Source organism: Epinephelus lanceolatus, chromosome 18, assembly GCF_041903045.1.
Source record: "Epinephelus lanceolatus isolate andai-2023 chromosome 18, ASM4190304v1, whole genome shotgun sequence".
In the NCBI taxonomy this organism is placed as follows: domain Eukaryota; kingdom Metazoa; phylum Chordata; class Actinopteri; order Perciformes; family Serranidae; genus Epinephelus; species Epinephelus lanceolatus.
Genome location: NC_135751.1, coordinates 13188817 through 13216020, shown reverse-complemented (window position 1 = coordinate 13216020; position 27204 = coordinate 13188817). Strand labels below are relative to the sequence as shown.

The 27204-nt window shown below is 40.6% G+C and overlaps 1 protein-coding gene across 4 annotated transcripts in view; it reads right to left on the bottom strand.

Annotated features, from left to right (window-relative positions):
* Positions 1 to 27204, bottom strand: part of mybpc2a (myosin binding protein Ca) — a 77822-nt gene that overhangs the window by 47058 nt on the left and 3560 nt on the right. The window contains exons 1-3 of one of the 4 annotated variants that reach the window (XM_078161464.1): positions 5055 to 5070; positions 720 to 740; positions 408 to 428 (exon numbers count right to left, since the gene is read on the bottom strand). The exons of 1 other annotated variant lie outside the window; for it this stretch is intronic. The gene's annotated coding sequence lies outside the window, so the exon portion shown is untranslated. Of the gene's footprint in view, positions 1 to 407; positions 429 to 719; positions 741 to 5054; positions 5071 to 27204 lie in introns of those variants that run through there. 2 more of the 4 variants (XM_078161463.1, XM_078161462.1) reach the window with 2 other exon arrangements.

The following is a 27204-nucleotide window of genomic DNA, read 5'->3' as shown; positions in this document are numbered from 1 at the left end:
ACTTGAGCTGCTTTTAACTTGTCTTTGCATTGTTTTCATCCTTCTCTTTCACTTCTCTTCATCTATTTGCTGTGATGCACTTTGTCACTTTTGTTGCCTAAATAAATATATTATCGTGATTTCTATTATACTCAATGTCCAGAAATCTTCAAGGCCATATCTCTACAAAAATACGATCATCTTTATAAGCAATAATGATTCCATCTGCTGAGTGACAACATTTGATGTTAAGCACCAATGATGGCCGTCACCAGAGCAGTCCCAGGTGACTGGGAGGAACATTTTCAGTCTGTCACAATCGCTAACAGATACCCATGTCCACTAAGACACACGGAGGTTGACACAAAACAAGCAGAGAAACAGAAAGCACAAGCAGGCTGGAAAATAGTGTGGTGCTTTTTCCTTACCATCCCTAGGCTCATTGTTCGCTGAGTGAAAAGAAACAGTTGGCACATGGAAATTAGTCGTGTGGACAATGAAGGGTTAAACTCCTCAGACTGCAGAGGTGTGCGTGTGCGTGTGTGTGTGTGTGTGTGTGTGTGTGTGTGTGTGTGTGTGTGTGATTACGAATGAAAAAGCATTTCATCAAAGATCAAATTAAAGACAATGTATAAGCATATTCACTGAGACAGCTGCAATATCTTCATACAGAAACTGAACACACACACTCACCCACTTACACGCACACAAACATACTAATGACAAAGCAGAGCGCTTACCTACAGCAGGCTGGACATCCGCTAATGAAGAATAAGCACAGGTTAAGCAGATGAACTGGTGAAATGAGTGCTAATGCAGATATAATGTACTGTGAGTATTTCATACTTATGCAGACTGAACATAAACACACACACACAGCTATGACAGAATAATGCTTAGCCGTGGCTCTGTGAGTTATTTTGGTCATTTTAGAGATAAATCGATGTGTTTAATTTAACAGATGAGTGAAGCCACAATGAGCACGCACACACACACACACACACACACACACACACACACTCACACACACACACACACAAAACTATTTAGCCAGGACAGTTCATACCCTCCACAACAGGCTGCATCTTTGCCACTGAACGTGACACAATAACGTAAAGGGGAACAGCAGCCATTTTAAACAATAATTTCCATTAAGTGGTTTTCTTGCTGCATGTATTCAAAATGTGATAAAGTATCTATATGAGTTTTTCCCTCTTTTTTTTTTTTTTTTCACTTTATTTTGTAATGCCATACAAAGTTACAGTTCTCTTGAGGGATGAGCAATGTATGATCCTTACCCTTGTTTATATTTTTGGAATTTTCTATATTTTGGATTTTGTGGATTCTGTTTACTGATATTTTTATACTTGCTACTTTATTGACATTCTGTATTTGCACTATTTAAATTTGCACTCTTTCCTTTTTTGCACAGTAACACCTGCACAACACTTATCCCCCGGGATAAAGACTTATCTTATCTTTAGACTGCTGCACTGACGGCAGTTGGTTCCTAGTATCTGATACTTGATCTGGGACCCCAAGATCCCCCAGATCCAGAGAAAAATGACTATTTGTATGTTTTTTCTGACAGCCAATCACTGCAAATGTTCTCCAGTTTAATGCAACATGTGATCTGACCACCACTGCAGCAGCTAGTACCCATACAGTCTGTGGTGTGGTAAAATAACAGCTATACTACATGTCTGTGATGTCGGATTAAAAATAAAAATGCATTAAACGTGGATCAAATAAAGTAGTCTATTGGTATCCGTATCACTTTATGAGTACTAGTATGTTTTATTTTTTTTCTAAATATAATCAGTCCTTAACACTATATTATAAAAATCTTTCCCTGGTGTATAAATTGTAAGTGGCTGCATTTATGTAGTGCTTTTATCCAAAGCACTTTACAAAATCACTCTCTTAAACCGGTGGCAGCAAGCCACCATGCAAGGTGCTAGCCTAACCATCAAGAGCAATTTGGGGTTTTGTGTCTTGCCTAAGGACACTTTAATATGTGGACAGGAGAAGCTGGGGATCGAACTGGCAACCCTGTGTGATAATCACAATGTCGCTGATCGATGTTAAGCTTCAAGGGCTAGATCAGAGGGAGATGGTGACAGCAGTTACTTGCAGCAGAGTGGATTCAACAGAATAAGGATTTGGGGTACAAATTAGCTCTGTGGCCATTTAGGCTTTGATTTTAATATGACATGAGCTGTGAATAAGTTAAAGCAGGTTAAACAAAAGGTCAGGGAGCTAGCAGACTATGTTCTTTCAGGTCACTTGTTATTTTAGCTTTTCAATGAACTTTGGTGATGATAAATTATTTTGGGATATTACTGTCAGCCAGTGTTCCCCCTTCAAAGACAGCGACTGAGCGAAAACGAGCAGCAGCATTAGTATAACTCACTGCTCTACCTCGTCATTGCACCTGCACAAACACACGCATTTAATCACTCTCAGCAAGCCACTTAAAGTTTATGCAATAATTCATCTCGAATGATAGCGGCTGCACGTACACACCGAAACACACACACAGAAACACATGTAGAACTCTCTTGCTTGTACTGTCTATTGCAGTTGCTCCATATAATGAATTGACATTTAATCCAACAAGGTGAACTGAAACTGTAAACATTCACAAAGAGACTCCACTCATAATATACAAAAAAGTATGTCTTACTCTCTCAGGGGACTCATTACTTTATTACTGAATGTGCACCACTGGCAGAGAAAATCTCCATAAACATACACATGTAGATGATTCTACCTGATCTATACACATACAGTACATACATCCCGCATATCATGTAGCCTCTCTGCTGTGAGCCGCTACACCCACACACAATTATTTCACACATTTAGCTGAATGCATTACCCTCAACTATGGATTGGACTTGAAAGGTCAGGATTTTCAGGCACACGGGGAAATGAAATGAGAGGAGCAATCTGCCATTCTGAATCTATCTCGGGCTTCTTTCTCACACATACAAAACAGGATCATCTTGCAATGCACAGCAGGTTGGGAAACACAGTGACACTTAACCGATCATGAAATGAGAAACACACAGCAAAAGTCCAGAGGACAACAAATCTCTGGCAAATACCACACAAAACTAGCTAGTATGTTCATGACAGTTTTACTGTATGTCAGGTATTATGTTGACTGTAAGATCACTGGAGCTGCTGTATGGTCCCACATACCAAAAAATGATCCATAATTGAAGAGGACCTATTTTGCTTCTCCTTATTTTGGAGATTATTTATATTTGGATTTTGGAACTTGTGGGCATTGAGTTTACAACATGGGAAGTCATGTACACAAGGTTGTGAACTTTGAGCTGTCATAAAATTTCCACTCATGAGGTTGTGAATACCACAGGAAGAAGGTGGCCACTCAAATGGATTCTTCTCGTGAATATGGTAAATACGACTCCCTTTGAACGCAGCAAATGTTACTGTGTCAGATGTTCTTATCAAACGTGGCCAAAGTTTCAAATAATGAGGTAAACATGTAAAATAATCCCTGTGAGCAAGAACCTCAGGCTTCAGACAGTTCTGACTGATCTGTTTCCAACAGTTTTTGAGACAAGCTGACACCTGCTCATGACAGATTTCCTTATATGCTCATGCTACAGTAAATGTTTATATTATGTAGCCTACACTGCTACATATAGCTACATGCTAACGTCAGGAAAACATTTAACTTGGTTTTCATAGTTAAATTCTCCCTGACATCAGGTCATGTTCCTGCCAGAAAATGAACATGATTTTGGTTTAGAAGCTTTTACTGGTGATTTTTCGAGGTAGAGAATAATGCCATACCCCGTTATAGTCATTCCTGGCTGAAAGTACACTGCTACATGTAGCTACATGCTAACATCACATAAACTAGGAGAGCTTTGTTTCATTTCCCTGTAATTAGTACCAAATTACAAGGTTCTTTTTTAGGAAATTCCCTGGTAAAATTATCGTTTAAAGAAATTCCAGATTGCTGCTGGAACATGTCCAATTGTGATGACTTTGGGGTAGAGGCTTTTATTGGTGATTTTTGACATTTAAAGTGGCACTATACTCCATTACAGTCAAGCCCCAGCTGCAATGATGTTGCAGAGACACCGAGATACAGAAAACCTGGAAATGCTGACCAATCAGGGCAGACTGGGCTTTTTTTGGGAGGGAGCCTTAAAGAAACAGGTACTAAAACCGAGTGTCTAAGACAAAAGGTTAATACAGGTGCTCCAACACAGACAATATGAGGACAACAAAAGAGTTTCTTAATGCCATAATTTACCTGGGAATTTCTTGAAAAGAACTATGTATGTTGGTACTAATTACAGAGAAATGAGATGAGTCAACGCTCATTTAATTATGTTGAGTTTGGTGAATTTCAGTGAAATGTCATTATAACTGATGTTGCAGATAAAATTTCAAGTTTTCCACTCTTAACTCTTGAGCTTTGGTTTTTATCATAAACGTTTTATAGCAAACTGAGCTTTTTTCCCTCCAGCACCTAAAATATTGTCTCAGTGTGATGGGCAACCTTTTTTTACCAGCACTTTGTAGTCAGCACCCATAAGGTTTAAATGAGGAATGCTAACACTGCTAACGAGACACTTTTACAATGATAGCTGAAGGACAAATATGAAAGATTAATTTGCATGTACGGTATGTATGTGCAGATTTAAGTATACCTAAGCTAAAATAGGAAAGTCAAATACACACACACACACACACACACACACACACACACACACACACACTAATACATTACAAACATGTATGCATACATAAATTAAACACCTTATATTTTGCTCCTAACACCAAATTTAATTAGCATCTCTGGCGCTCAAAATAAAGTCAACATGTCCTCAGTGCTAACAAAAGAATATGAGAGAAACACTGAGCAGTAAGTACTATAGTGTGTGTGCGGCAGTGCGTGTGCATGTGCATGTGCGTGTGTGTGTGTGTGTGTGTGTGTGTGTGTGTGTAGCATCATGCATATCCCCACACTCAGTCCCATTACCACAGAAGTTCACTGCTTCTGTGTTTATTTCATCTACACATCTTACCCTCCTCCTCTGCTTGCTCCTCTGAATGAGGGGAAACACACATGTTATTTTGATCATGGGGATGATGATGACAGTGATGACGATAATGATGAGGATGATGATGTATAGACAGTTACGTCTATGAGACACACACAGACAAACTAACACTGAACGCAGAGTGTTTTTCTTACCCTTCGTGTCTGAAAAAGAGAGAAAGAAGAACAATTTATTATAAAATTAAACAATCTTTACAAGACGCTTTTATTAGAATATTAGTTTTCCACTGGTTATTGTAGTTTAACTGTATAATAGCTAATTACTCAATGAGTAACTCTGAAATAAATTGGATTTCTGTGGGCCCAGATTAGATGTCATGAAGGCACTTACCAGCAGGGGCTGCTGCAGCCTTATCGCCCTCGGCTGCTGCAATTAAACAACAATTATGTAAAATAATTTGTACATCCTCATTATTTCATATCATACAACACCAGCAGCACAGTGTTTGGATAGTCACGGCATCCAGAGCTGAGACTTGGTAAACTGTTTAAAGAGCTGCATCTTGTGATCTGAATCCTCAGGAGACAATAACTAATAATAATTACTATGCATAACTGAGGGCACTTGTTCAGCCCTATATCTGCAATACTATGCGTTATGTTTTATCATACATATACAGTCGGTAAAGTATATATGGTATATGTATATACTATACAAGTAAAGTATATGTACATATATATAGTGTGTGCAGACACACTTTCAGTTAATCTAAGGACACAGACTGCAGATAAACACTCTGCATTTCTACAAATAGAAATCAGACACCTTTCTAAATGTACAAAACTGCACAAAATATCCACGTTTAAATAAACAGGTTCATTTCAATAACATAAACACACATCCACAAGTACCCGCACAGGGAAACTACATTCAGACAGCCTTGCTTTATGCACCTCTTCTTGATTTCTGTAGGGTTTGCCTCGGGCAAAAGAGAGAATATTGGATTTCAGCAGGGGAATAGTGCATGATTCAAATGAGGCATGGTTTACAGAAACAGTGAGGCTGAGATAAATATAAGTACGTTTTTCAGAGATCATGAGGAATAATTGGGCTTAAAAAATTCTGAAAGGGGCGGCCTCAAGACAAAAATGCTTTTCATAGGATAAGTACATCAAAGTTGCAGGATCGCAGATCTGGGTTACTTTAGAAGCTCAAGGGTGTCTAATGAGATGGCAGATTAGGCATGAGTTTCTGTCTGCCAGACAAACTAAAGCACACAGCTGCACAGTAATAATTCAACTTTGGCAGCATTCACATCGTAACCATCTATTTCAATAATTTCACAGGTCTGTGCCCTCATTAGGGACACTGTTTAAATGTTTAAAAAAAGGTTTCAGTGCTTCACTTTGCCGGGGACGTTCTGTCAGAGGCAGCAAAGCGTATATAAGAAGGGGCCAAGCCACAGAAATTAGTGAGGACATCATCTTTTTAGATATTATCTCTCCAAAGCGCCAACAACAAGCCACAACTGCAGAGCTAGTGTCCCGTGAGCCTACTTAACAGTGGGTCTAAGATATCAAGGCCCGGCCTTGGCACCCTGCTTGTGTTCCAGGCTGGCACACTATGTCTGGTACACTGGTAGGGGGGGGCAACACTTCTATTTTGGAAAGGGTTTGTTTTTCAGGCAGCAATCTGTTAATGCCTCTCTCAGCACTTCAAACCAAGAGGGGATCCGTGACGCACCAGGCAGTAAAAACTTTCTTTAGGTTCCTGCTGAAGCATCCTACCCCTCTACTGTAAGTCAGACAGGCACTGAATTTAAGATTTTTCGATCATGGCTGTTTTACCTTGATGTCACAGTAGCAGGATTTGATCTCTGACTCGTCATGACTCAACAGAAGTCATGACCATGTGTTTTAGAAACCACCCTGAGAGACAACTGGGGAGTTAAAGGGACACTTTGCTGATTTTCAACCAACTTTGTATCATAACAGTGTGAGCAGTCAATGGACTGTGATAAACTTATGTCCATCTTACCAGTGCTCAGAGCTCCCTGATCACCTCATGCTCTAGGGCTGTTTCTCAGACTACAGATTATACTTTTGCATTTCTGTATGGCTGCCAACACAGATACAATGAGTACAGAAACGGATCAAGAGAGAGACCCGCCCCTCCATCTCTCTCATACCCTGACCAAACTGTAAAACAAGGCAGGGCTGATCAAAAATAAACCAAGATTATGTCTTTGCATTGCCTTTTTCTCACCTTAAACTACTTCAGAGGCATATTTTAGCATGCTGACTGGCTTTAATAAGAGAGTTTGTGAATAGGAAGTGGGCACCATGCTGTTTCCTATTTTGTGAAAACAGGCAAAAAAAAAAGAACAAACAGTAAAATTAGACTGCGCGATTATATGACAGTGTTGCCAAAGCTTACCATTTAACTGTAATTCGAAATAGTTTGTCACCAGTCAGCTGCCATATTGTTTCCTGTGTCAAAACAAGAAAACTATAAAAGAAGGACAGGTCATGATGCCAATGACAGCGTTCAAATTTTGCATTTAAACCAGTTTGGTTCCACTTCTACTGAGGTTAATGGGACAGGCACGGCAAATCGCATCATAACCCATCATATCTTTGTTGAAAAACCTTTGACTGAAAAATCCTTCCACCAAAATTAAAAACACAAATTACGTTATGTTGACTGACATTTTTTATTTAAAAGCGTGTCTGTTTTCTTTGTTATTGGTCTCACAATCATCAGTAATTTGTTACACTGTTAACTAGCTAACGTTTGATATATTGGTTGATATATATCTCCTAAGATAGCATTTATACTTTGAGTTCATTATCCCCACTGAAGTCGAGGGACGGACACCAGGTAGCTTAACTTTTCAGACAAAATAAAGCCATAAAGTTATAGTTTGGCAATTCTGAAGTAAACAAATTACAATTAATAACTCCTCAGGACCTTAACCACTGTGTTGTCACAAGCTTTATTGTCAAAATGAGAAAAATAAAAGCTTAAATCTCTGGCAAGCTACATCAGCATATGGTCTAAGTTAGAGTAGCACCATCATTTACTCAGGCAACCTAACAAAGCACAATAATTTGAAAACAAAAATACAGTCAACTACACTAGGTCTACTAATAACAGATAAGTGTGCTTATGGCATCATTTACAAACCTGAAAGAATAAATAAAAAGTGACCATTGAGTTGGCTGCAGTGGCTTAACTTTTAACATTACATACACGTATTTGATTCTAAATAACTAACCAACAGTTAATTGATATATTTTCCATAATGTTGTCAGGACGAGGCACTAATTGCCAAAATGTATGTATTCATAAATCTGGACCTTTATCACTTAAGTGACTGGTGAGCTGCTGTTAGCCTATTAGTTACTTTCTGATCTGCTTGTAGTTTTGTCAGTGATAACAGGATGGACCTGCTCCATTGGTCGTGTATCATGATATATCTATCTTGGAACAAACAGGGGTTTTAGTTGAGTTATATGCAGCTGCTGGACAGAGCCAGAGACCAATAACAAGAAAAACAAACATGTACATTTAAATAAAAAATCTAAGTCAATAGCACGTAATGTGAGTTTTTTTAATTCTGTAGAAGGATTTTTCAGTCGAAGTTGAAAAAACAAAGATACGACTATAACTTCAATAGAAGTGGCACCAAACTCCGGCTCAAATGTAAAGTTCAAATGCTGCCACTGACGTCATGACCTTTCTTTCTTTTACAGTTTCAAAACAGCCAAACACATATAATTATACCAGCTGGTGCATTTATTGGTCCAGTGTGACACAGTGCATTCTGATAGTTGTGGGTTTCTTTACCTCTTGAGCAAAAGTAAATGCTACAGCCATTATATGTTTGTGGCCACAGTCCTTTCCTCTGTTTTCTCCGGTCATGTAGCACCAATTTCAAAAGCATTTGTGTATTTCTACAGCATAGACAGCCGAGTTTTATGAAAAGACCATCCCTCCAGCAGGGAAAGACTTTGGATAAATGTCATAAACTGGTTTTATAAAGCTTGTTTAGATGTAAAGGTCCCAGTTGTCATGGTATGAATACCCAGTCAGAGCCTCATTTATTGTCAGTGGAGCTGCTGCACATCAGTATAAGATCTCAAATGAGAGTTTTGGTTCACCTGCGTGTAGATTTGAGAGAAAGTTACTGACACTCAGAAACTCTCATTTGACTGTCTTCAGCCTTTGTAATGGTATATGTGGTGTGACATTTTAAATAGTTTTATTTTAAAGCTGTCACTGCGGCTGGAATTCTGCAGTCTCAAAAATTAGTGCAAGCTCTCCTGCACAAAGCATGAATAAAACAAATGTTTTGGTCAAACGATAAACTAGAAAAACACCTTGAAGAGCCAGAGGAGATTAGACTTGCTAATTTCTGAGAAATGGTTAAAAAGAAATAGCCTAATTCATATTCCACCGACAACCCTTTTTCTTTACATCATAACCTAAAAAAATATGATGACAAAACAAGCTATAACAAACAGAAGATATAGGATCTTTCTACCCTGCGGCAGGTCACTGTCTCACTGCAAAGAGGCGAAGATGGTGAGATTCTCAGCAGTCACTGTGCATTCTCCTCCATTACTTCCAGCAATATTCTGTGTGCAGTAAATCGAGTTTCCAAAAAATAATTTTTAGAATGTCAATGTCACTGCTACCTCCTCTGCGGATGATTACACAGGGATTTTATAGATGTTATCAGGATCATCCTTTCATATCTAATTTACAAGCTTCTCACTGCTTAGTTTTGCCCCCTTTTTCCTCCCTGAAATAGTTGAAATAGTTTACAGTGTGAGGTTTCTTTATGTCCCAGGTGAAAGATTTTATGCAGATGACCAGAGAAATAAATGCAAATTATTATGCAACATCAAAAATATCACAAAGAGAGGTGGGTGTTTGAAAAAAAATTTGAATATCCAGAAATAACAAGGATGGGATGTGATGTAAAATATAAACTGCACACACTAAAGGATGGTAGTGAGATTAAAGAGGTAAAGAGTCAAATAATGGTGAGTCCATCCTTCTCTGAGCACTCATTCTCTGCTGTGTATAAGAGAAAGTTTGTATTTGTGCTCATTGGTTAATATGTTGAAAATAATGTGCTTTTGGTGTTTGATCTTTGGATGGTCTGTTTGAACAGAGCTGTGCACCAACAAACAAACACATAACCCAGCTGGCCACCAACACTGTTTTAGATTGTGACATCTGGTGACTGAAATTCAATGTCAGGACGTCTAATTCCTATGTCTATTTGATGTAGAATACTGAAGTCAGATGACGTTGATGCTTTGTCTTTTTAAATACTTCTTATGCCAATGTCACCTTTAGAAAAATAGAATTACGACATTTAGTTGTAACATATGGAAAATAAAACCCAGTGTGTCATAATGGTAATGTCTACAAAACGTGAAATTCTAATGTTGTTATACATTTAAAATATCGTCAATTCAGTTTTCATTTAAACCAAATTTAACGTCTGTCCAACGTAAGGGGGTGATCACACAGAAATGAGACGCTAGAGACGCGGATGCTTCAAAGACGCTTGAAACGCTGGAAGCGCTTATTCAATGCGCGCTAGCTACTGGCGTCTGACGCTCATAAAGTTGAAAATATTTTCACTATTCAGCATCTACACACGTCTAAAAAGAAGCGAATACAAAAACACCCGTCTAAAAAGACGCTTGAATGCTGGTCAGACACGCCGTATCATAGGAAAACAATGGTTTTACTGGCGTTGCGTTTCTAGCAGGGCTGTTTCAAGACACTCTGGGGGCCTCAGGCAAGAGGCACCTTGGAGCACCTCGTTTCTCCTCTGATATATCACATACCTGTGTGCCGCCACGGCTCAGCTGTTCAGGTATTTCTGGGCAGTCATGAAATCAACAAAGAGGAAATTATTGGACCTGGAGCCGGACTTCCTTGTCGCCGGTAAGCCCTTATCTTGCACCTTATTTGACAGGAATACAGCGTCTGTGACCCCCGTTAAACCCACAACTGGCAGATTTCGTTTCTGCTGCTGGTTGAAATCTGTACTGGCACAGCGTGCTGAATGATTTGTTTTGCTTGCGCAAAACTATTTTTAGTCGCAAATGCGTGACGCGTGAAAAGAGACAGAAATGCTGTGTAGTCCTGCACAATGCGGGACGTCTGGTCACCCTACTTAGCCACTCGCAAGCAGCAGCTAGTAGGGGGCCCCATTAGGGGCGATTCCAACTTGTTGTCGTTGTTGTGTCTATAGGGGTTCCATCTTATTGTCATTGATATGGACCAATGTCAGCCGTCTCTGGGGGTCCCCTTCCAGCTCGGGGCCCTAGGCAATTGCTTAGTTTGCCTGTCTGGTTGCGACGGCCCTGGTTTTTAGCATTTCATCTCAGTGTGATCGCTCCCTAAAAGTCCAATATCTTTCAAACGTCCAACCAACCTAGCAGCTCTGTGATGTTATAGCTACTTCTACTTGTGCTTAATGCTAATGTGAGTACACTAACACGCTAAGACAATGCTAAGATGGTGAAGTTAATGTAATATTTATGATGTTCAATATCTTAGTTCAACATATTAGCAGGCTAACATTTCCCAATCAGCCTTGAATATTAAAGCTGGAGTGCGTAACTTTTGTCTCCCCCTCTGGCATTGAAAGTAATTACGTAAACTTCTTCTTCTTTTGGCTTTTAGAGGCTGATGGATCCAAAATGTTGCATTACCACCTTCTACTGGATTGAAAATTAGACTCAATCTAATCTACTTTTTTAAAAAGTTGTTCACCACCCCCCCATCCCATTCTCTAATAAAGCTAGCTTAATATTTAGGCTACATCTACACTGTGTACACGTGCTTATAAGATATGGCTGCAGGTGAGCTCGTTACATCTTCCCCATCTTTTTTTTTTTTTTTTTTTAAACTTTAAAGCCTCTACAAGGAACTTTCATTTTGAGTTGATATTGGCGACCCTGTGGACAAAAGCGGTAGTGTTTTGCCGGAATGAAGTCTATATTTCCCATGAGCTCTAGCGCATATTGTCGTAAAGACACTTACCTGGCTCGCGCGTGTGTTTGTTTTGGGGATGAATGAAACAACAAGACGGGAAAACTTTGCCCCTGCTCCTAATCGGGGATCCCAGCTTACCTCTGCCACGCCCCAGCTCCACCTCTCCAGCGTAAGCGCCACCGCTGCCGGGGTACACGCAGTGGTCGGCTGGTAAGGCTGAAGGCCTGTTTGGCGAGCACTTCCACGGCTTCTTGGACTGAGTATGGAGCGGTGCTTTGCCTCTTTATTGCTCGGCACTCGCTGGACCCTGTCGACGCCTGGCTGGTACCTGTCATCGGCCCGGATGAGGTGTTCCAGCCCCGCGGCCCCTGCTTTCCTCATCCCCACTGGCGCGGGGTGAATCTGCGCAACCTGCGGGCTCTGTGTGTGGCTCCCCGGACAGCTAACGCCATGGACCCGCCGGCTTCTGCCAGGATTGGGCTGGTAAATGCTAGATCGCTAGCGAACAAAACATTTATCCTGAAGGATTTCCTGACTTCCTGAGGATTGGATTTTCTCTGTGTGACTGAGACGTGGCTGACTGTTGGTGAGTCCAGTGCTTTCACAGAACTTTTACCTGAAGATTGCTGCTATTTTAACTCCCTGCGGACGTCGGGTTGAGGAGGAGGAATAGCGACTATATATAAGAGTCACTATGAATGTAAGCAGCTAGGTAAGATGACGTGTGCTGTCTGAGTGCCGTAAATCGTTTCATCCTGGAAGCGACCTGGGGCAGACCCAGATACAGTTTCCTAAAGGTATGGATATACACTATATAGAAATAGCTTATCTTCACACTGATGGTCTCATTTGCTGTTGTAGGTCACGCACAGACATCAGCAGAAATGAGAGACTTTTGCATATCCAGTTAAAAGTTCCTTGTAGCGGCTTTAATCCTTGAATAGTGAGTTTATGTTCTTATCTGGAGCATCCACTTTGAATTTTTTTAAGTTTATTTTTATTTTTTTATGCTGCTTCGTCACTATGTATGGTAGCATAGTGCTGCCACACCAGGAAGAAAAATAATAGATCAGTATTACGTTTATAACATGAAAAGTTTATTGTTCTAACAAGAAGTTTTCACATTATAGCAATATAGTTTCACGTTAAAATGTGATAACTTATATTGTTAGGACATTAAAAGTTCAATATTATAATGCAGTATGTGGTCTCGGGAGGAGGTGCACCCATATAGTCCAGTTGTGATTGGACACTTGGCTATTTGCGATGAACAGGTGTGGTATATTAGATCAAGCACTCAGTGCTTGACTATGTTGGACTGTCAATGTCAACACTGAGGTGTGTGATTGATTATTTAGGCCTGTTGTATGTTGTTGAGAAGAGTGCCAGTAAAGATTACTCTTGCACCGCAGCCTCGCATCTGTGTATGATAGAATATATCATACATATCATTATCACGTTAAAACGTCAAAATATATTGTTATAACGTGAAAAACTTCTTTTTAGAACAATAAACTTTTCACGTTATAATGTAATAGCCTACTGATCCATTTTTTTTCCCTAATAAAATAATCAATTAATCCCTCGCCCCTTTCTCAATCACTTCCATCCCATGGCTGTACAGACGCCTGACAACGAAACGCAAAGGCGAGGGCTTATTAAATATAACAGATATTAATTTAAATATAAAAATCCTGCACTATAGTTTTAAGGACAGCTAAGTCTGATGGGAATGTTATTAGTTCTGCACAACTTTGACCATGGTTTTGACCTGATGATAGCGCCAGCTGAAAAGTCAGGGGATCACCAGTTTCACTTGGATTGATCCTGGGGAGACAATGAATGTTTGTACAAAATGTCAGAAAACCATTCAATAGCTGTCAGGATATTAAAGTCTGGAACTATGTGACTGACGACCGACTGACAGACTGACAGTCTGACAGACTGACTGACTGACGGGTGACAGACACACTGCATGTGTGTTGGGACATGATGGGATAGTTCTTCTAAAGCCCAGTCCCATACCCGACACTTACATTTAATTTGGGCAGATAGGGCAAATCTACAGCATCTCAATTAGTGAAGGTGTGATGCTGTTCTCTGCTGCAGCTCCACTTAGTGATTTGGACTGATAAGATGGGTGTAATTAAAAAAAAAAGTGTTTTTTTTTTCCCTGTAATTATGCATAAGTGACCTGTTTCTCCTTCAGCCCACTTTATTAGGTCCCTCTCAGTATCACAGGCCCGCCTATCTGTCCTGCTGCGTGGGAAAAGCTTTGAGCAAACCGCTAAGTCACAGCCAGGACAACTGTGCCCCTTTAACCCTCGGCGCTAATGCTGAAGGTAATGCACAGCTGATGAACACGCTGTCTGTGCGGATCCGTCTCTGTTCTCATTACCTTCCACGCTTCATCGACGGTCCTCCCTGGCCTAGATAATTTCACTCTACAGCCGTCTGTTTCCCTGTCTTCCAGGTATCTGTTAAATGGATAATGTCTCTTGCGGTCTCCATTCCTTCTTCCTTTTCACTTAATGCAAATCCCTACTCTCAGCACTTTTTCGTTCCACCGTTTCTTTGTCCTACTTTAATCTGATTCCACTTTCTTCTGAAGAGAAAAAAAAAAGAGTTAAGCAAGAAGGTGAGCCAAGAGGTGGAAACTAAAACGGGGAAAGAGAAGAAGAATGAGCCAGGCCAACAGGGGTCAAGGATGGCGTGAAGCTTCACGTTAAGAGCCTGAGGATTGGGTTCTTAAGTGGGGGAGATGAGAACGTTTATATTTAACAAATATCATATGAGATGCTTGAAAGATGTTTTTATTTACTCAGTTTTCGCTGACCCTGCCTCTGATAATACTGCCTTTAAATACACACATTACTTGATGCTCTCTGCATCGTAATTATAGACCGTTTTTATTTCCATAAGCTTATCATGAATATCATTTTAAACTTGAGGGCTTTAATGTTCTACAATATGACTCCGGCCATAAACTGATCAAGATTAAGTAATAACTCTACAGCTGAGACGTATGGGGGGGTTTTTTGTGTGTGAAATAAGTACGTGTTGGTTTTCAAAGAGCAGAGATCCAACACTGCCGGGATTTGTTTCTGACCACGGATACTAAAAGATGTATGCATTCTTGAATCTTCAATGTAAGTATCTTCTAAATGGGATGTTCTATATTTATATTGCACTGGATTACAGGGTTATACATGTTTTATTCACAAGTTTGTACTTTAAAACACTGTGTTCCAGTCTGATAATGACCCAATCATAAAGAAATAACTTAATTTAATTTAACCTACAATAACTGACCTCTTGAACACAACACTAATATTTTATTATCCTTTAAGCTGATATGGTAAACTTGTCTTTTAGCTTTGTTTTTGGTCTCCTCCAACTCTAGAGGGAAATTTCTGGCTTTTTAGCTGCCAAATTCTCCACTATGTTCAACAGCTAGTCTCTAACTGTGTCTGTTTGATGTTCGGCCTGCTGTGGCTTAAAGCATAGCCTTATTAACGCATAACATAGAGTTATTCTTTGGTAGAAATGCAGTGGCAGGGCGCCAGGGAGTGTTTCATCCAAGCACTTGATTTAAAAACAAAAAGCACTTCCAGCGTTTTTTTAATGGTGTGTGACACGTGGGTTTTGTTTCTATGACAACAATATCTTGACATTAACGTTAGCTAGGTGGCTAAGATATCACTATGTTAACAGAAGGTTGACTACACAGTTAACAACAAGCTTACAATGAGTTCAATGATAAACACTCCGGGGAACATTCAGTGTCCGGCTGATCTGCTCCCAAAAATGGGCTTTTCTGTTGTGTTCTTTATCATCTATGTCATTTCTGACACATACAGTAGCCAAAGGAGCGGTAGTGACTACACAAGTATCTTTCTGAAAAGTAATTTTTTTGTTTTTTACTAGAGGCACTCAGAGCAGCCACACAAAAAAGCCGAAGCACTTTAAAAAATAGATGCAGGGCGCAAAGCTCTTTCTCTAGGCGGCCACATGCAGTCGCATATGCTCTCTCCTAATTGGGAAGAATTTTATAAAGATGCTGGCCTTTAAAGACAAAAAGTACGACTGTTATATGACCTTATATGACCATGAGTTGAAAGACCCCACAAAACTGCATGGATTTAAGGGAAACTACGCAGTCCCGATTCTCTTTCGTTGATCACCTTGAGTGACCCCTTTCACATACAAGTGTGATTCATAAAAATATTGATTATAGCTGCTTTAATTATTCTTGACATTCCCCAAGCTGTTGTTACAGTTAGTGCATTTGTAAAACAACACAACCTCCATTATTCATGACATTTTGCTAATGTTTTTTGACAGGAAGTGATTTTCATGAAAAGTGCATGAATCAAAAATTTCTGCTAATCAGATTTTTAAAATCATTTCAAATTGTAGTTTGTTTGTTTTTTTAAATAAATTGAAGTAAGTTCCAGCTATGCTATACCACAGTAAAAATCCCAACACCCCAAAACTAACAAATTTGATCATCTATCATGTCATAATCATACAATGTTATATGAATTAATTGACATGACAGATTATTACAGTGATAACCAACAACCTGTATGATGTCGTTTATGAACTATTTCATCACACACTGAAAAACAAACATCAGAAACACTTTAAAGGCAAAGAGTAGATGTGCATTTCTATGCTCATCTTCTACCCAGTCTCTCTCTCTCTCTCTTTCTCTCCCCCTGTTTTGCTTTTGAAGGGTAACCTCTGTGGAATGTGCTTCGTTAATCTCTCTTGACATTTCCCTGTCTTCCTTTGCTGCGTACGTCTCCTGCTTGTTCAGTCAGTTAAGCCAAAGGAGTCAGGCCAAGCCAAACATTTGAATCTTGAAATCTTTCTCTCTCATCACTGAACGAAGCCAAAAAGGGCACACATACCACATATATGCATTTGTCTGAATGTGTGTTTTGATGCAATACTGCTGTATTACAGCTGTGTCTTTAAGGGATGTCTAATGTTGCTGCTGCTGAGGAATGCACCACTTAAGTGGTTTTGTTTCTACTGGAGCTTGATGTTGGAGGACTGCTGAATACATTAAGTCACTTAAGCGTGTCTACAACCGTAAGCTATGGCAGCAGCAGACGTGTTAACTAGAGAGTGGGGCCGGCAAGGCCTCCTCTCAGGCTCAGCACAACGCCAATTGGTGGTAAGATATTCCCGCGGCTCATACTTTGTTAATGCAGTAGCCTGGTGCCCTTTTACACACAGCACCCCAGTTGCACCTCTCGACACTGGACAAGTGTGCAAGTCGCAGGTGAAACTATACGCTCGTGTTACTATGTGTGGGAGTGAAGCTGTATATATGCAGATCCAACAAGTAGCAGGTTGCAGTTTTAAGTTACTTCTGGGAGTCAGATCTGCTCTGGAGGAGCCAAAGAACCACAGGATAATTCTCATAATACACCCCTATCACTTGTGTCTAATATTTTCTTACTGCTGAAAGTTTATTTGTCAGCAGATGGCCAATGAAAAAAAGCAGAGCGAAGAGAAGCCCTGAGGTACATCGCAAAAGAAAAACTGTCCGTTGCAACCACACAAGAGAATAACATCTTAACTGATCACATTAAAGCTAAAACTATCTCACATACACATGTAGGTCTGTGTTTACTTTATATTCTATAAAAGTCTGCCTCTCCACGATCGTTTCCACAAAGACACATCTAGCCGCTCTTTTTCATTTTCTCGTTAAAGTAAACTGAAGCCCAATGAAAAACATATGGAGGCCCTCTGGGGTCACATGATAGAAAGAATACCTGATGTGTAAATCTACGTGAGCAGATATAGAATCCTTGCCCTCAAATTCACAATCCATGTGCAAGATTTTGTAACCTGGTTTTATATAAAAATGATTTATATTATATTAAGTTAAGCCTATAGACAACATCATATTTCATTACACGATGTGAATGGTGTTGCTATTGTTGCCAGGGAGATAGCATTAAATCCACAGCGACTCAGACCTGCTTTCAGCGTCTCTGTCCACAGAGACAGCCGACTGCCAGCAGCAGTTTCTGCACTGAGAGGACAGAGGCCGACCAAACTGTCTTCACCAGGACGACTGACAGCAGACACTTACTGAACGAGATCATGCCAGCACCATGGGAGGAAATCAACAGTGTTCATATTTATTAATTCATTGATGTTACATCTCAGCCTTCTGTTACAAGTGAGGGGGAACTGTTGCTCACAGACAGCTCTGGGAACTGATCAATTCAATCAATTTCAATTTTATTTATAAAGCCCAATATCACAAATCACAATTTGCCTCACAGGGCTTTACAGCATACGACATCCCTCTGTCCTTAAGACCCTCACAGCGGATAAGGAAAAACTCCCCAAATCAGTCAATGAATATGTGGTCAGTAAGGTAAAAACATATATACAGCAGGTATTTCTGTGATTTTAAATAGCAGCCTGTGCAGATACTCTTTACTAAATGCAACAGAAATAGACTCGGATTGTAAAAAAATGCAGGGGGTATTTGGTTACCATGGAGATTACTGAAACCTTTCACCGTAGCATGAATTGAAAATGTTGCATGACTGTGTCATTTCTTTCGAGCGACACTCTTCAAAAGTGTGAAGTGCCTAACCATAAATCAGCCTTTAGCATTGTTTGTTGTTCTGTTGTGCAGCTGTTATCACAGAAAAAAGATTCAAAAGAAAATTATGTAAAATCATATTAGAACATTTTAAGCCTCTAAAACACCTTCCTAAGATCAGTAACTCCACCAATGAGGTAATGTTTTCACCCTTGTAATAACATGGGCAGCCTAACCTAGCCCTTAAACCTAACCCAGTTATGAGGGCCGGCTCCAATGCTGAGGGAACATGAGGCAAGCTGTTCTCATGCACTGTTCATATATTTTACTATGAAAATAAATGCATCTTAATCCGCACATATCCTGTGGAATATGCACAGTAAGTCGGAAAACTATGATCATGTGACTAAAGTGCTGAAGAAAGTAAAGAAGGAAGTGGTCACAAGCGGTCCCTGTAAGGGGGGCAGGTTAGGGTAGCTGATCAGTCACTAAAAACAGGTCATGTAAGCTATGTCCTCACCTCACAGTGTTTTTCTGAAACCTAACCTAAATAACTTTACGAAACCAAACCTCCATAACTTAATGTTAACTGAGTCATTTTACTTTAAGTATGTAACGTAATTCATGGAGCACGAATTCACAGGATATCATACAAACAGCTGAGGGAACATAGGGCTGACCCCAAAGTATCACAGTTGGAATCTGTTCTATTCAGAAGCTGATAGTAAACACGGAAATCAAAGTTAAGGTGCAGGAATGGGAAAGGTTCCACATCAAGAGTTCCAGTGACACCTGTGTTTCTCTAATAGAACGGGTTCAAATTCTAGTTTCCCGGCAAGGCGCAGGGTGGCGCAGGGTGGCACAGGGTGGCGAACCCCGTGCAGAGCTAGTTTCGAGCAGCACAACCCAAGACGTGCTCAGTTTGGTAGTTTGGCAGACTGAGGTGCGCTGAGATGGGTGTGGCGGCGCAGCAGGGGGAGGTGTCGACAGATCCAGCTTGGTGCAGTGACAGTTTCGTGCCAAAAGGCTTCGCCGAAGGTGCGCTAAAAGCTCGCCAGCTGAAACCAGGTCTACTGTCAGCGCAGGGGGAGCTCAGCCGGTATAGTTGAAGTTTGGCTGACCGGCAGACAGTGCACACACGTCACCAAAACCTCACAGGCAGGTTTCCAGAATGTCAGGCACATTAACGATGCAATAAATAGCCACAAAACCACTATTCAATGCAACTATCTGCAATCAGCATATAAATGTATCTCTATATCGACTGTCCTGTCACATCTGATGTCAGATCAAAGGGAATTGGTACCATTTAGCACGTTTGGCACACGTAATGGAAACCCGTGGAGGTCTGCTCGCAGTTCCGTATATTCGGACACTGCGAGAGGTCCATGTCATTGGTCCGACATCCCATTAGTCCGACTGTCCGCGGTGCTGAACAGCTCCCAGCGGGCATATTTCTACCTTGATGGTGCACCGCGACCGGCTCTGGGTCAGCTGGGAAAGGCTTGAGGCGGAGCAGGCTCACAGCTTATGTGTTTGTCACTTTCTTTTTCATTTTAACCCACACCATGATCTTTTCCTGACCCTAACCAAGTGGTTTTTGTGCCTAAACCTAACCAGACCTTAACCACAGGGCATCTTGATGATTTTGGAACGGACTTCGGAACAATGGGTTTAATATGGTCGGAACAATGGGATGTCGAACCAATGGGCTGTTGGACCAATGGGCAGTTTCCCACTGCGAGCTTGGACCTCCCAGAACAAAACATCAGTTTCCTCCTGGGAGAAGTTTGGCTGTCTGACGCTGCTGCTCTCTTCTGCCATGGCAAACTGAGTAAACTCTCATTACGCCTTCGCGCGGCACATTTAAGGGCAAGGAGAGGGGCTCATCTGATTGGTGTGATGTGAATTGGCTGTGTAGCCTAAAACCCACTCCACGTCTTCTCTCCTCCCTTTCCGACTTGTGCAGGTAGGAGGGCTGGAGGTGGGAAAGAGGAGTAGCTGCGCCAGCGCACACGGTGTGCCAAACTTGCAAAATCCGCCTGGTCACACCCAGTTGGCGCAGCGCACCTGCGTCTGTGAAACTAGAGGCCAAAAAGTTTGTCTTTCCAACAATACCAAAACATGTGCATTTGACTTTTAAAGAGATCCCAAAGTCACTGGATAAAATTAGTTTAGATGTTGTTAAACAGAAATTATTGCATTGTTTTTTATGCAGTCAAAAGGGTACCAGCATGCACAAATTGCAAAAGGGCTCAGTTTCCAAATCAGATTTACACATCAACTTTTTTTACTACCATGTGACCCTAGATGGGCTCTGTAAAAAGAAAAGGTGTAACAGGAGTATTATTTTTAGGGGGGCACTACTACTCAACCCGTAAAAACGGTCATAAAATATCTTCGATTTCTCTACAGCAAGCTTTAAAAAGTTTGTAAAAATAGCCCCAGTGGTGTCCTCAGGGTTATCTTAGCGTGGGCTTAGAGACAGAATATTTTTAACAGGAAGCCTGCTATCAAGTTGCATTATAGGAAGTGAAGAATCCAGCATTATTGGAGCTTAATTAGGGACTGCACTGCTGTTAATATTTCTATCTTTAACATCTCTTACAAGTCCCTAAATGTTATGCAAGTGCAATACTAAATTGCTGTAATGCCCCTTTAAGCCTGGTCATCTTGGTACAGTCACAAGCTGGCTAGATTTGCTGATTTTAATTATGAAATTTAATTTAAAATTTAATCATGAACTTCAGAGCTAAAAACTTTCCCTCCACCTACTTAGACTGAACTCAACCAATCAGATTGCTCCTACTTTAAGAGCAGCTCTGCTTCTGAGGGATGATTTTAGTAACTAAAACTCCAATCCGCTCCAATTTATACGCATATTTACCAGCGCTATTCAACAGGGAATCCCTCTACGCCCTAAAAGCACCTTAATCCCACTTTAAAAGCAACTCATTTTATTATTATGCCCGATGATCACACGCGGCCAAGCTGCTGCCACTGTACTTAAACCACATGATGGTGTGACAGAGATGTGTTTTTGTATTTGCATAATATTCAAATATACATCAAAATGGGGAATATTGGCAGCAGAGCATAACGAGAAGATTAATATTCAATCTATTTATAAGCCCAAGTGTGTGGATGAGTATCAATGGTATTATTGGCACTTGGCTGGCATCCATGGTGGGGGCAGAGCGTGACTGATGAAGTTTCACCATTTTATGATGAGGATGGAGAGAGGTGCTGTCGGCAGAATCGGGGTACACTTAAGCCTCTGCCCTCTCTATCACTCAATCATTTGCAAAGTTAATTTGACAGTCTTGATGATCTGACTCATATCATGTACCGAATAGAGTGTCACCCCTGTGTAGGACGAGGAGGCAAGGGGATAAATTCAGAGTAACGATTAAATAGTAGCTTGACATGCAGATTAGTAATGGTTGTTGTAAAACCAGCATCAGATGACAGATATTCCAGTGATCCCAGTGACTGTCAAGTTGGAAATGGGGCATCATATCACAAATAATAACCACACTAGTGTTGTTTGATTATTTTACTAATACACAATTAAAAATTAAGATTCAGTTAGGAGCATTTCACTGATTAGTTTACACTTTTCTAGGTTAACAGACAGGGTAAGACAACATGCCTCCCAAAGAAAAATACCAGAGGATTCAACGCTTTTCTCAGAAACCATACTGCTACTGAATTTTATTCTACTCTGTTTTACACACTGTACATTTTAGACAGAGGCAGCTGCTGATTTTGATTGACCAAATGTCAGTTTTCATCTCGGCTGTGGTCTCTCACCTGCGAGTGAAAGTGTCAGGGAGCTGCTTATTCTGCGCAGTGTGCACTGTAAGAGCTCCCAGTTTTAAACACACTGACCAGGAATGGAACAGGAGACGTGTTTGCATATTTGGCTGACCTACTTTTTGTTTTTGTCTGCTGCGCTTCGACGAGTAAAGTGGGAGGAAAAAAACTGAATATTTTTAATATTTTAAATATTTTAAAGGATTTCTTTTTTAACAAATCTCCACCAGAACCTGTTAATGTTCAGCTTTCACCCAGCTTGTCTGTTCTATCCTGTGTGGATTAAACTGTTTTTACTGATAATAGATCTTCACACAAATATCATTTGTTTTCAGTCATTAATTATAAGCTCTTTCCAAAAAAGGCAGAGTAAAATGTAGGTTAATTACAGATGACAATTGAGGCAGTGATTTGTCAAATTTGTCATCCTTTTTTTAAAGGATTTATTGAGTTGGGGTGATTAAATGCGAGAAACAAGCTTGTATCATAATTGCTACTTATTAAAATACTTTGAATCTCATCAGTCTGCTTCAGGCCTTTCCAGTGACTATTTCTGATATTGTTTTATAGCCATCTATGATAGTGAAGTGAGAAAGTGAGTATCTGTGGACTTTAGACTGATGGTTGGACAAAGCAAACATTTTGGAGACCTAACCTTTGGCTGAGGGACATTGGGAAACTGCGATGGAATTTGTAGCAATTTTCTGATGTTTTATAGATCAAACAATGCACCAATTCATCCAGAAAATAATTAGCAGAATGATCAATAACGGAAAATTAGTTAGTTACTATTAGTTAGTTGCAGGGTGGCACGGTGGACAAGTGGTAGGCACCTCTTTTCTCCAGGCTTCCTCCCACAGTCCAAAAACATGCAGGTTAATTGGTGACTCTGCCCTGTGATAGTTTGGTGACCTGTCCAGGGTGAACCCTGCCTCTCACCCAGTGTCAACTGGGATAGGCTCCAGTGCCCCCGCGACCCTCAAGAGGATAAACGGTTACGAAAATGGATGGATGGATGTTAGTTGCAGCCCTGCACTGAAGGACTGTCTAACTCAGAGCTACTCCACTCACTTCGTCCGGGTGCCATGTTTGCAAAAAGACAAGATGGCAGGGGCCAGTAAATAAACAAACATTAATCATTTTTATCAGAAAAAAATGAATAAATGAGGCAAATAGCAGCAGCTCTACACAGGTCCGGTGTACACAGGGACGTTTCTAGAATTTGAGGAGATTCAGGGCTTAGCTCAGAAGTCTGTTGGGGGGTCCGGGATATTCTCCACTGGCACTTTTTAAATTATATACAACAAGCTCTATTTTGATTCTTTTTTATGAACTCTAGACCCTTATTAGCCTACATTCGGTACAACAAAAAATTCCCAGAGTGATTCAATGTATAGACTGCATCCCTACAATGTTTGGTTTACAACAACAATCAACTCCACAACTGGCAATTTTTTCTGTTGTCATTCTCAGCCATCACTGTAAAGATTAAAGATTCATAGTTGAACATGGGGGTCTGACCAATGTGACGCTTTAGTTGTAGTTTTTTTTTATGTACTGTGTTGCTTTGCTAGCATCTTTGATAAGCCAATTCTACCGGCATGGAAACTAAACAATGTACTGCTGTGGCCACAGTAAAACGTATTTTAGCTAAATTTAAGTGTACGCTATATTTGGAATATTTTCACCACTTTACCTTACACACTAACCGATGGAGGGAGCAGCAGACCTACAAAATAAAATGATTGATTTTGTCAGTGGAGTCTGGTGGCTTTGAGATAAAGGCTTCTGTCAGGAAAAGCTGTCTGATGGCAAGGTAAAGTGATGAACGTACACTAAAACTGATATTAATGTTTTGGGTGGAACTTTTTACGTGGCTGAAACAAACGTTGGCAGCGTTTGCTTGGCATTATTTCATTTTATGTAGCCCACAAGACATAAGGGTTTTCTACCTGCAAGTTACTGTAAACAAACATTGCGATTCGCTCTATTTCTGTTGTGAATCAGAAAATGGTCAGCAGCCACCCGGTACCTCTCTGGCCTGCGGGCTGTAAGTTGAGTATCTCTGGTCTAATTGTTTAAGCTCTGTTGTTGTCACTTTGATTGGAGGCTGTTCTTTTGTCTTTTTATAAACTGATATATTAGGTGGCAACTGTGTGTCTACTTTATTGTCGCAGGAAGCCATCCAAAATGTATTCTGTTTCATGTTGATCTCAGGAGCAAGCACAGAGCTCTGCAGAGACCTCTGCACAAAGAAAAAGGTCACTAATGATGTTTGTCCCACTGAGACAAGTTGATAAGGCTTTAAAGGTGTTGACATTCCTGTGTTGTTTCGTCTATGCATGCTGTAACGGTCATGCATTAAGCCTGTTGTGGCTGAGGACTGAGGGATTAGACACGCAAGCCCGTGGAGGGATGTGAGGGATGGGACCGCTGTATATAACACTGGTTATAGTGATGATGATAAGAATTATGGCTTGTTTGGATTCCACCGGCGATGTCTCTCTCCCCTCCTCTGCTCTCTCTGCCACACGTGAGGGGGAAGATTTATGGATGAACAACGGAGGAGAAAGGAAAGGATTTGGTAATAGGGTTGGAAGAGGAATAAAAGGGATGCGAAACTGGAGATTAGATTTTATGGCACTGCTGTAAACTTTCCTGACGATTTGAATGAATTGTTATTATGTGAATAAAGCAGTCTCAACATGAGAAAACAATTGCTAAATGCAACTCTAATTTAGGGATGAGGAATCTGTGGTGTTCGGTAAACAAAGGCGGCTTTAAATACCGTATTAAGCTGTCAACCACTTCGGCTTTCCATTCATTTCCTTTTGTCTTCCAGCTTGCCTGCGCTCCAAATAGGCCAAGGCCTCTCTCAAATCACAGAGGAAGCTTTCAGAATAAGGAGAACATTCTGGGTGTGTATTCACAGCACAGCACACCACTTGGGCTTTGTTTGGAGAGACTTTGTTAATGATATATCAGTTAACTTTTCACACTCGCTTTGTAGGACCTCATAGCGCAGTCGTTTTGCTCTGCATCTGTCTGTAATCCATCAAGCAGAGGGCGCATACCTGTGGGAACCTGATGATAGCCGTGGTATGAGGTAATGCTACACTGGACCAGTTGTACGACGTGCAGTTTGGGGGGTTGAAGGGGTGATAGGATGTTAGACTCTTGCTAGCCTGCAGCCAATAAGGTGACAGACGGTTTAACCTTCCACTGAACAACTGCTACTCTCCAAAAACAAGACGATGTCCAGCTGGGGCGGTTTCAGAAACATATTTTTAAAGGGGTTCATCTGTCGCTCAAAGCTGTCTGCTTCTTTACTACCTTCCATGAGACTAATTTGCCATACATTCTATATAATTTGGTCGTTTTTCAAACTAAAAAACATGGGTGAACAAGGAACGTTGTCAGACCACTCAGCTTTATTCACTCCAGCAGAAAATATTGGTCTTCTGGAAGAATTCAAGAGTTTACAAGGGCATCATGCTGGGAAAATTGAGAGATTGATTGTGCCAATACAAAAAACTTTTACTAACATAAAATCCCAGCACAGTGCAGACATGTTGCAGAGCTGGGATGCTGTTGCTTCTTAAAGATACAATATGTAGGCTAATTCGGGAGAAAGATAAGGCTTTATCGAACCAAACCGCTCTGGGGGCGCCCTGAGAAGAACTATCCACTAAGGAGCTTCCTTAAGAACTATACCTTCAAGGGCTTTTTTTTTCCTGTTTGCAATCACACCGCCAATATGAATGCTGAAGTGACATAGTGTAAGCTGGCCAGCAGCAGGGATAGCGGCGTCACTTTTGCCTTGACGAGTCAAAATCATGTTGTATTTCCACCTGTGCTTATATACTCAGTAAAGCCTGGACTTCACTCACAGTGAATTCATCCTGTTTTTAATCCCCACTTTTTTTTACCTTACAAGATGTTGTTTGTATTTTGTGCTATATGTTGTTTACACAGCTAACAGTTTTTTTTGAGACAACTACATAATATCAGTATATATTACAATATAGAACTAACTATAGAGGCAAACACACACACATGTGAATGATATTTTCATTATCAATGCTAGATTTTTTCTTTAAGATAAATATAAATAAATAATAAGACAAAGAGACTGTCCCATTACTCACACATAACAGAGGAAAGGACACAAGCTTTACAAACTCTGCAAAGACAGTATACGTTCCTCTATGGGAGAACTATTGAACAGGCATTTTTCAGCATTTGGGGGTGTTTTTATGTTTTTTGAAAGATTTTTTTTTTTGGGCTTTTGCCTTTATTCAACAGGACAGATTCTTGAGCAAGAAAGGTGATTGTATGCAAGCAAGGGCCACAGGCAGGAACTGAACCTGCACCTGCTGCAGCGAGGACATTGTCTTTGTACATGGGACTCCTGCTCTGCCCACTGAGCTACTGGGTGCCCCAGTTGTGGGTGGTTTGACAGGGGGACAAACATCTGCATTACCTGGCTGCATAGTCATGCCCATAGCTGCAGCGCTGAATCAACATACACGCATGCCTGGACCAATCACCATACACTTATGTCACTCATTATTCTTCCTATGCTGGGAAAGTATCACTTTTTAAATATAAGTCAAAGTCCCTCAAATTGGCATTCTAAGGGGAGGAGGGGGTCTAGAAAGCCCATAGTTGATTGTTGAGTCTCATTCCCACGTTGACAATTTGGGTTGGTGGTTTGGTCTGACGACTGGCCCAAGATCATATTTGACGACC